We start from the raw sequence: 11,245 nt of genomic DNA on the forward strand, positions 1-11,245 counted from the left end.
GGCTGGTGAAAAAGGAAATAAAAAATTCAAAACTTAAAAAAAAAAAAATTAGGGGGGGGGGGTTGTGGGGCGGGGCAAGGGTGGGAGGAAGAGAAGGGGATTGGTGGGTTTTTTTAATTAAGTTGGAGTCTTTTTATATTTTGTAAAAGGTTAAGAAGTTTGAAAAAATACATTTTGAACTCAATTTTCTTAATCTCAAATTTAATTGGGTTTTACTTTCAAGTGGTCCCCATGAGTCACCTATACTAATTTCACAACTAAAAGGTTACCTATAGTTAATTCTTCCCAAGTGAGTTCATAACAGTTCAGGTATTATTTTTTATTTTAAGAAAATAATTATTTTTCAATTACATTTCAAACGTGGGCTAATATTATTAAGTGTTGGAATAGAGCTAACTAATTGGATTCTCTATTCATTTTGATGCACATGTACACAAAACCCAGCTTTGCCCTTTTCCCTTCTCCAAGAATTCCCAATTTTAACTTCTTTTACTTTCCCCTACCTTTTTTTTTTCTACCTCCCAATTTTAACAATTTCTTACTTTAAATTGGGTTTTCCCGAATATAACAAGATCCCTATTTGAAGTTATTTCTACTGCTTTTTGTTTGTTTCCTTCCCATTTTCAGCAGAAAATAGCTTAACAATGTCAAATTTCTCAACTTTCAACTGGGTTTTCCCGCAGATTGAGCAACAACGTTTAAATAAATGAGTTAAAAAGACATTTTCCCATACACAGGTGTTTACCCCTAAATCCGTGACTTAGAGTAACAATTGAATTTGTTCAATGGTTCTAAGATGATCAAACGACGATGCTATTAATGCTAATTTGCCAAGGAATAAGGGGTCGTTTGGTATCTGGTTAGGAGGTAAGTTATTGATGTATAGAATTTATATGGTGTTTGGTTTGCAATTTAGAAACCTGCATAACTAATACATGTATAAATTATGAGGGAATCTATGTATTATTTTATGAAGGATAGTAGGTGGGATAACGAATACATGAATAACTAAACCCTACATAATTATTTTCCGGATAAATAATAAGTACATAGATTCCCTAATTCCTGTATTACTAATACCGGCGTAACTATAACCAATTATCAAACACCCCTAACTGTAGAATATGATAAAACAGAATAATGGACAAAGTAAATAGGCAAAACAAAGTAAAGAATTCTTATTCAAGTGTGTCTGGCAACGTCTCCGAGAAACAGTAACTTCATAAGCTTGCGATCTTGAAAGCAACAATGGAGTAATATAATAGTCGTACTGATTAAAAAATCAGATGGGATACAAGTGAAGAGAAGGAGTGTTTTTATAGCCTAACCGTAAGGAGTGTTTTTATAGCCTAACCGTAAGCAACGTCTTCCTTGATTCTCGTCCCCCATAATGATCCATATCTGCACGTTACAACAATTGTGTGGGCAACTATGAAATGCCGAAGTAGATCCTGGATTCTTCGGGAACGGTTGCAAGTTGAACTTATCTTGATTGACCGCTGTCGTATTCCCGGTCTTGTATCTCCGGAGCTAGGCCGGCCCGAACCATGGTTCCGATCCTCAATGGATAAGATCGACCGCTCCGGACATGTTCACCTGTCAAAATTGGAGTTGCTTTTGCTGAGTCACCGCCTGTTATGTCTCTGTTCCGTATGTGTCATCTCCTAATTCGCCCACATGTTAAGTTCAGGTTTTACCCCGTACAACGGGTGCAAGTAAGTTTTTATCCTGAACATGTTTTTTTTTTTGGTTTTTTCATTAACTGTTATGTTATTGATTGGCATTATCTCTATAGCAGCTATTGGATATTGGACTGATAGATTTTTAGGGCACTGAAGAAATCTGCATGAAAATCCAGTTGATTTTGTAGGAGTGTCTAATACTATTTTTTAAGACAAATCGTTTCCATCATTGTTGTGGACCAAAATATAATTTTTGGCTGACTATTTTCCGGAAAAAGAACTCTGTAGTACAAGATTCTCTATATATAATTGGCTGCATGAAGTCGTCAATTCTCCTTGACATAGTCCACATTAAATTTATAACGTAGTTGTTGACCCACTATTTCAATGACTTTGTCCTTCCAAACTTATCAGTACCTATAAAAGGATCATTAATGGGCCGGCGAATCGAAATATCAAAAATCACAACAAACACATAATATATTCCTAGTCTCCTTTATCATGGCTCCTAATTATGTGATGATGGTAGTACTTGATCTGATAACGTTAATAGTGATAATTTGCTCTTCACTATCTTTTGGTGCCATGCTACCAAGAATAGCCAAACCTAAATGCAATGGAAGTTGTGGCAATATTAGCATCCCTTTCCCATTTGGGATGACCCAAGATTGCTCTCTACACCATCAATTTCTTGTCACTTGTAATTACTCCTTTCAACCTCCCAAGCTTTTTCTAGGAAAGACCACTATTGAAATCACAAGCATATCTCTCGCTGGGCAACTTAACGTCTTACAGTTTATATCCAGAGATTGTTATCATGATGGGATAAGGGCGAACAGAAACACACCATGGATAACATTACCATCATTGTTAACTGTGAACTCGACCGCAAATAAGTTCATCACAGTTGGTTGTGACACATATGCCATTGTCCGGGGTTATTATAGGCGGTATAATTCTAGCATCAGACACTCCTACGTAACAGGATGCATGTCCATGTGCAATAGTATTGAGGATGTTGCTAATGGTGTTGAGTGTTCTGGGGTTGGTTGCTGCCAGAAATCCATCCCTAAGGGAGCATGGAATGTCACCATAGCACTAAGCAACTATAATAATTATACTCATATGACAGGCAGCCCTAGTAATAGTTGCAGCTATGCTTTTTTTAGCCGAAGAAGCTGCTTTTAGCTTTTCTAAGAATTACCTCAGCAGTTTGCAGAACAAAGAGAAGCTTCCACTTGTTCTAGATTGGGCAATTGGTCAAGAAACATGTGAAATGGCTAAGAAAAACTCGACAACATACGACAGTGATTGTCATGATAATTCAAATGGATATCGATGTTCCTGCATGCAAGGATATGATGGGGATCCATACTTGGAAGATGGTTGCCAAGGTATGTATATGTTGCTCTCTACGTATTTGTGAACCTCCTAATTAAATTTCTAATAGCACTATATATGTTTTAATTTAATGTGGTTTTTTACTCTGGTTGTGGAAGGTCGAGACTATTTCTATGTCGTTGTTGTGAGCTTCCTTACAATAATTTGCAGGGCTTAAATATTTTTGAAAACAAATGAGATTCGACCAAAATTCATTTTCTCTATATTACTTTTCTTTTTGCACTTATTATAACACCTTATAACCTCAAAATTAGCCCCCCGCTCCACCATTTACTTCTTTTTTAAGTTCAGCTGAATTTTGGAATGAAATCAAATTTTCTGCAAATGAATATTTTACGTTATCTAACTTTTGTGCTCTATGAGTCTGCAGATATCGACGAATGTATAGATCAGAAACCAGATTATAGGTGTGCTAAAAATGCCATTTGCAAGAATACAGAAGGGAACTATACATGCACGTGCCCTCCAGATTTCAGTGGTGATGGTACTGAATGCAATCGTGACAATCCTCAGAGAAAAGTTCGTGATAATCTTGTTATAGGTACCTTTCTTAACTTCTTTGAAATCCCATAGGCAACAGGTTAATTGTAATCCTTAGTTGTTGGAGATGCCCGTCAAACAATTTCTTGCACAACTAAACAGAAAAAGAAATCACAGATATGTGATGAGAATATCTATGACAGAGTTGTGATAGTTTTATGATGGAATTCGTCAATGGTAATGGAATTCCTAAAAGATTTGTGACGGTCTTATATCTACTGATGCTCAAATTTATGATGGATTCTTCCGTCACAAATATTGTTTTTTCTTGTAGCATATAATCAGGTTAGCATCAGTTGGAATTCACATAGTAATATAGTACTTTGCTTGTTTTAAATTCACGGTGATAATTCTCTGTTTCGATATAATTTTCATGTAAAATTGGTTATTTTGCAACTTAAATTTAAACATTAAAAAAAATTACTATGTCAACCAGACGAGTCAACTAATGACTTCAGTTGCCAGTATATAACAACTAAGTAAATTTTGGCAAACTGTTATGATCAATAAAAGGCTAATTGAACATCAAAAGTTCTTAATTCATTCACTGAATATAACAGATTTTGAAATAGGTAACAATTTTATTTTCACGAAACACATCTGATGCAGAGAAAGAGTTCCTTCATGTTGCCCCAATATGTGTGTATATTTTTTATTCTAAGTTAACTTATATTGCAGGTGTCACAGTAGGGGTTGCTTTAATTTTCTGGTTCTTATAGTTCGTGGCTGTTCATACACTGGATTCCAAAGGAGAAAGATGTTAATGATGAAGAAGAAGTTTTTCCAAGAAAATGGTGGATTAGTTCTACAGCAACGACTCACAGCGCAAGAGGGATCAAGTAATAATACAACAAAGATTTTCACAGCCGAAGAGCTAGAAAGGGCAAATAATGGCTTCGACAAAGATAGAGTTATTGGTCAAGGAGGTTATGGAACTATGTACAAAAGATATCTGAAAGACAATCACATCGTTGCCATCAAGTAGTAAGGTAATTGATTGCAATCAGATTGAGAAATTCATAAATGAAGTCATTGTCCTCTCCGAAATCAACCATAGAAATGTGGTTAAGCTCTTAGGTGGTTGCCTAGAGACAGAAGTTCCACTATAGGTTTATGAGTTCATCAACAATGGAACAGTTTCTGAACAATTACACGATAAAGTAAAGGCCTCTACTCTTTCTTTGGACATTCGTCTGAGAGTTGCTGCAGAAACTGCTGGAGTACTTTCATACTTGCACTCAGCCGCTTATCCTCCTATCATCCATAGAGATATCAAGTTTGTCAACATTCTTTTAGACACATCCTACACAGCCAAAGTATCCGATTTTGGAGCATTCAGGTTGGTTCCTGCTGATCAGACAGAGTTATCTACATTGTTTCAAGGAACTGTAGGATATCTAGATCCTGAATATTTGCAAACAAATCAACTAATTGAAAAAAGTGATGTATACAGTTTCGGGGTAGTGCTTGTAGAGCTCCTAACTGGTAGAAAAGCTCTATGTTTTGATAGCCCAGATGAAGAGAGAAGTCTAGCTAAATATTTCACATCTTCAGTGGAGAAGGATCAGTTGTTTGATATTCTAGACGACAATATAGTCTGTGATGAGAGAAATATAGGGCAACTGAAAAGTGTTGCGATGCTTGCACAGAGGTGCTTAGATGTTAAGGGGGATGATAGACCCACAATGAAGGAAGTTGCAGCAGAATTGGAAGGTGGATCGAGATTGAAGCACTCGTGGGCTCAAACTGATCAAAATTCGGAGGAGATAGAGTCCTTACTGCAGGGTACTGAGCCATTGGGATTTGGATACGAATATAGTAAACACAGTATTCATATTGATAGCATAACGAGCCATATAACTTTACCACATCCTGGAGGAAGGTGATCGGTCATGCGTGCACGGCTTCAACATGGTTTTCTTTCTCTTTTGGGAACGTTAGAAATAGTAATTAATTAGATTTAGTTTTATCTTTTTCATTTGTCCAAAGATAATAAATTTTAGTAACAAATTAGTGCCAAGTGTAATTATTTATGTATCCTGGTAATTGTCTGCATATTTTTATGCATTTCTTACACTTGAACGGTTCAATTGTAATTCATTTGTTACTCAACGCATGGCATGTGTTTTTGGTGCAAGGTTGTTAAAGTGAGAAAACAGAAAGACTAATTAATTAGAATAAAGACATCTTATTCTCCAGTTATTCATTGCTACAGAATGGTGTGTGCTCATAAAGGACTCAGGCAGGGAGATCCAATGTCCCCATACTTGTTTGTACTGGTTATGGAGTACTTGAATAGATCACTAAAGTTGTTGAGACATAAACCTGAATTCAAATACCATCCCAGATGTGGAAAATTAAAGCTGGTACACATTTGCTTTGCATATGATCTGCTTATGTGTTGCAAAGCAGACAGTCTTCATAAAGTTAATGATTCGGGATTTCAATCATTTCTCAGAGGTATCAAGCTTGCAGGCTAACATGGAAAAGAGCCCATTGTATATGGCTGGAACAGAATAGGAATTCTAGGAGCAGATATTAGCAGAGATGAAGTTTGCTTCTAGTGAGATGCCTTTCAAATATCTGGGAGTTCCACTGTCCTCCAGGAAAATTGCAACACAACAATGCATGTCTTTGGTGGCCAGAATAAGGTGTTGGTCAAACAATTTTTTGTCCTATAGTGGTAGAGTACAATCGATTAAAAGTGTTCTCTTTGAGACGCAAACTTACTGGGGGACAAATCTTCCTACTTTCTAAGAAGGTGATTAAAATGGATACTACTGTCTGCAGAACTTTTCTATGGACAGGAAGTATGACAACTCAAGAAGGCACTAGTTGCATGGGAAACTATGTGCAAACTAAGAGTGCAGGTGGTTTGAACTTAATTGATCTCTATGTATGGAATAAGGCTGCAATCTGCAAAATACTATCAGCAGCGACGCTCAAGAAAGATCTTGGGATTCAATGGCTCCATAGCTTCTACATAAAGAGACAAGATATCACAACAATGAAGACTCCTGCACAAGCTTGTTGCAGTACAAAGAAGACTTTCTACAGTGGATAGACTAGAGAAATGGAGCATTCATGTACCCCAAGACTGTGTACTCTGCAATACAGGAGAGGTAGAAACATTCTCTCATTTGCTCTTCAGTTGTGACTACGCTAAGAACATATGGAAGACACTGTTACATTGGATGGGGAATCAGAGACAGATTGGAAGCTAGGAAGATGAAATACAATGACTCTCTACTAGAATGAAAAAGAACAAGCCTAGAACACAAATTCTAGGGTGGTTGTTTGCTGCTTGCATCTACCAGGTTTGGATAGAAAGAAATACAAGGGGGTTCCAACAGCTTAGACAGGAAGGGAGACACTGGTGTAGAGAGATAATACTCCGGCTGCACATCAAGGGACAACAACAACCTAAATGGAGGAGTGTTCTTCAACAATTAGACAGTTTTCCTACTAAAATAATTGTAAAGTTTGTTTCCCCTAAAAAGAGTACAGTTAAATTTATTTGTGATTTAAATGATACGTGATTTGATTTGTTATAAACAGTTAATAAAAAGGCTAATAATGACTAGAGAAATCAAATGAATAAATCAATAAAGAATTATAATCAATAGTGAATTAAATAAGCCTAGGCTTTGTTGATCCTCGGAGAGAATCCTCTGATAGGTTTTCCTCCAGCTGAACAATTTTATGCTTTGGCCTTGCAGAATTAATGTTAAGCCAGTAAAAAAGAATGATAAAGTAAGCTTAATTGCAAAAAAATGAATAGTATAATGTGTGTAAGTAATTATTATTCGATGATCTTTTTGAGAGCCCTTTAGGCTCCTTTTATAGTACAAATACATCAAAACGTAATCCGTGATTAAATTCTAATAATGTGTAATAATAGACAATAAATGCTATTTTAATTCTAAATCGTAACGTCTGCTTCGAACTTGGACCAGTCGCACAACGTTCACCTTTCATTAATGACCCGAGACAATTGCCTTAGTAGGTTTGCTTCGAATTTATCCGGGGTCTCTCATTTCGATCAAGTTAAACAACTAACCAAGTGTCGTGTCACATTCAATCACCACATGTTCCATCCCCATTGTGCCATGTGTCGAGCTGCACTTTGTTATGTATACAGATAGTCCCCCCATTTTTTGGTGGAAGAAAGTGACACCGGGAAGTGGATTTGAAACGCCACCGAGACAATCCTAATCTTATAGCGGGAAAACGTTTCCGCTGCCTCCAGATATGACGTACGTCTCTTCAATTCTGATACGTCCGTCCATATATCTTCTTTGTGTTGGGTACATTGGACGGTTCGAATTTCGAATAGATTCATAATAGTGGAAACTAGTTAAAACCTCTAAACCCTTGTTAATTTTCTTTCTACACATCTCGAATCCCTCTTTTCATTTTTTCTCTTTCTAAAATCTTTGGCCTTTCAACCAATTTCATATCTCCCTAATTCTTGATCATCATTATAAACAATAGGGCCAGGACCAGACCCTCCTCCACTTCTGTTCCATCTTCTTTATCTGTCTCTTTGCCGCCGTCCGCCGCCGATAGCGACAATCCTAGGGCTTATGTCAGAGAAACCTTCTACTCATACATCCCCGGTTCGTTCAACTTCAACGACGATTTTACCCCTAAGAAGGTGGTACAAAGCAATAGAGGTGAGATGGCTAAAAACTATTCTTCCTCCATTACTGCTGCCATTCTCAAGACCGTCCGTGAAGACTATAATTGGAGAACTATCTCTACAATTATGTATACACATATTCATTTATGTTTAGTTAGGTACCAACAATTGATCCGGTGATCATAGAAATGTGCAACGTTTGCCTTGCCCAAATTGGTAAACGATGCAACGTTTGCCTTGCCCAAATTGCCCCGTCTATTTGGAAAGTCGTAGCTTGTATCCGATTCTTAGCAAATAAAGTGAACCGGTCCTTTACCTTGGATGATTTCATAAGGGTTTATACCACCAGAAAATTTCGAGGTGGAATTATCACCATATAAAAACATGAGAAATCTTCTCTTATTACCAGCCTGGATGATGACAATGATCAAGGCTAAATGGAAAGATTTGTTATTGTTCCTATGGCAGAAATTGTTGAAGAAGAAGACATGCCCATACCGGAAGTATAGAACCCAATACGTAAGTACTTATCTTTCAAACTTCCATTTCAGCTTTGCATTTGCTTATTCTTTTTCACATTTGAAAAGCTAACAATATCAAGACTCCTACCGATTTGCACTTCCCTGAATAGGTGCAAGCGCTTCTAGATGTTTCAAGTCGTGAGTCTCGGACTTGGAAAGAGATTTCTCGTGACTGGTGAAGGCCCAAAAATCACAGGAATTCTATATACTATTACATCTTTTTTTAAAATGCCTTCAAACTCCCTTTCTCCTTCGAATGTAATCTCTTATCTCTAAATACATTTCCTTCAGGTTTACCCAAAGGAACCGTCCAACCACGGGTTGTCATGATGGACCCCATTTTGGACCCAACGGCTTCTGCCCAATGAATTGCTCAGGCTACCGTGGTCGTGGGTTCCCCTACCGTTAAAAAGAAAAAGAAGAAAAAACTCTGTCGGTTCTTTAAAGAAACCGGTAACTAATGCTTCCGCACCAACCTCTTCCACTCCTCTCAAAAGAAAGAGGAATTCCAGGGAAGAAACTTCCTACGAAGTCCTTCCACCCCCGAGGCCAAAAATGTCTCGACCTTATCGATCCCCTTTGTTTCTGACACCATCGTAGTTGATGAAGATGATGAAACTGAAGATGATGACATAGTGGCCAAGCGGGTTTGGTCGAGGCCGACTCTGGAGATTCATCTTGCTAGTCCATTGCTCCTCTCATACTTTGGTGCGAAAAACCTTGATGATCTCTTTTTCGAAGCTGACACTTCTATTGGTGGGAATTCTTTTGCCAGAAGTCCCTAGGCTGCATCTTCGAGATCTTTGGAACCTAGCATCCCACAAGTCTTTTATCTCCCAAAGCTGTTGCTCATGTGCCAAGGGATCATGCCTCTTTTTGGTCTCGATTGGTCGACATTTTTCCTGCTCCGAGTGTCAATCCTGACCAAGTTAAAATTATCACCATTACGGTTCCCGAAGATACTAACCTTCTTTCAAGGCCCGTTGTTGTGGCCAATTATTTGAAAGCTTTGGTCTCGGAGTCGGACAAGGAGAAAATGGATGGTGTTTCCTGGAAGTGTCTTTTTAATGAAGGCATGCATGCTTCTTCCCGGGTAAGATTCTTTCTATCTTATTTATCCGTTTATCGATTTCCTTTTTAATGAAGACTTCTGATCCTTCACTCCCTCCTTTTTCCTTTATTTAGGCCGGAGTCCTCATTGGCGAAGGTCGGAAACGCTGTATTGAATATTTTGGCAGGTTGACTACCAACCTGGAGGACAGGAATCGTGAGATTGAATTCAACATGTCTGAGCGTAGCATAAGGAACTCTCAGCTGACTGGTGATATCTCGGCCTTAAAAAGTGAACTTGAGCAAATAAAAGTATCCCTTCAAAAAGCCAACCAAGATCTTGAGCAAATGAAGGATGAAAAAGAAACTTTTAGCCAGTAAGCCAACGGGCTCCAAGAACATATTGCTAAGCTTAAATTTGAATTTGACTCCCAAGACAAGGCCTTGCATCACGTATCGTTTAGAATGAATCCTTCTTAGATGCTGAGGTTTGGAGATTAAATGCTGAGCTTCCCGCCGTTGATGATGAAAGGAGTACAATGGAACAAGAGCATATCCATCAACTTTCTTTATGGAAAGAGCAAAGTTAACAGCAATCCCTAGAGATACAAAGGCTACAAGTTGAATGGGATGATCGGGTCAAAGAGATTAATGCTCTTCAAGCTGAACATGATGAAGCTCTATTGTAATGGGATGAGGCTCGTGCTTCTGTTAAAGCTCAAGAGTCTCGGGTCATTCTTCATGCTGAGTATACCACTTGGCATGTCCGAAGGTATACTCTCGAACAAGTCAAACAAGGAATTGATAACCTTGAGGACAGAATAGAAGAAGCCCGTAGACTCGAGCTAAAAGCCTCTACAGCATTACCTCCATCTCCTCACCTTGACTCCAATAATTCCGATGGCGAAGATGCTGGAAGTTATAATGAAGGTGCCGAGATCGAAGAGGATAACCCCTCGAGCCCAACTCTTTCTCCACTACTGACCAACCTTCTTACCTCCGAAGAGGATGATAGCCCAACTCCGATCAATGACCTGAGAGAGTGGGGGGGGGGGGGGGTATCCCCGATAATTTAAGCATGTATTTCATAATCTTTTGGTTTGGCTTTTTAAGACAATGGTGTTTTGGTTTGGCCTGAATGGCTTTTTAAGACAATGGTGTTTTGGATCGGCCTTTAAGACAATGGTTTTCTTTGTAAGATTTTATTCTTGTTTTATCAAGTCTTGACCCCTTGTGATGGTACTTGACGTTGATTTGATTTTTGCTTAACTGTTAGGGAATTTTAAATTAAACCTTTAGTTTGCAATTTGTGTCGGGCATTTTTCATCCGATCTTTATTCCTATTCGGCAACAACTCTACCGAATAAATTTTACCAACAAGGACCTTGTATTTATGCTTATGAATAGGA

At 38.1% G+C, this 11,245-nt stretch overlaps 1 pseudogene; it reads left to right on the forward strand.

The window, feature by feature from the left end:
• Nucleotides 1-1,302: 1,302 nt before the first annotated feature.
• On the forward strand, nt 1,303-5,807 carry LOC132056853 (wall-associated receptor kinase 2-like; annotated as a pseudogene).
• Nucleotides 5,808-11,245: the final 5,438 nt, after the last annotated feature.

The sequence above is a fragment of the Lycium ferocissimum genome, chromosome 5, assembly GCF_029784015.1.
Source record: "Lycium ferocissimum isolate CSIRO_LF1 chromosome 5, AGI_CSIRO_Lferr_CH_V1, whole genome shotgun sequence".
In the NCBI taxonomy this organism is placed as follows: domain Eukaryota; kingdom Viridiplantae; phylum Streptophyta; class Magnoliopsida; order Solanales; family Solanaceae; genus Lycium; species Lycium ferocissimum.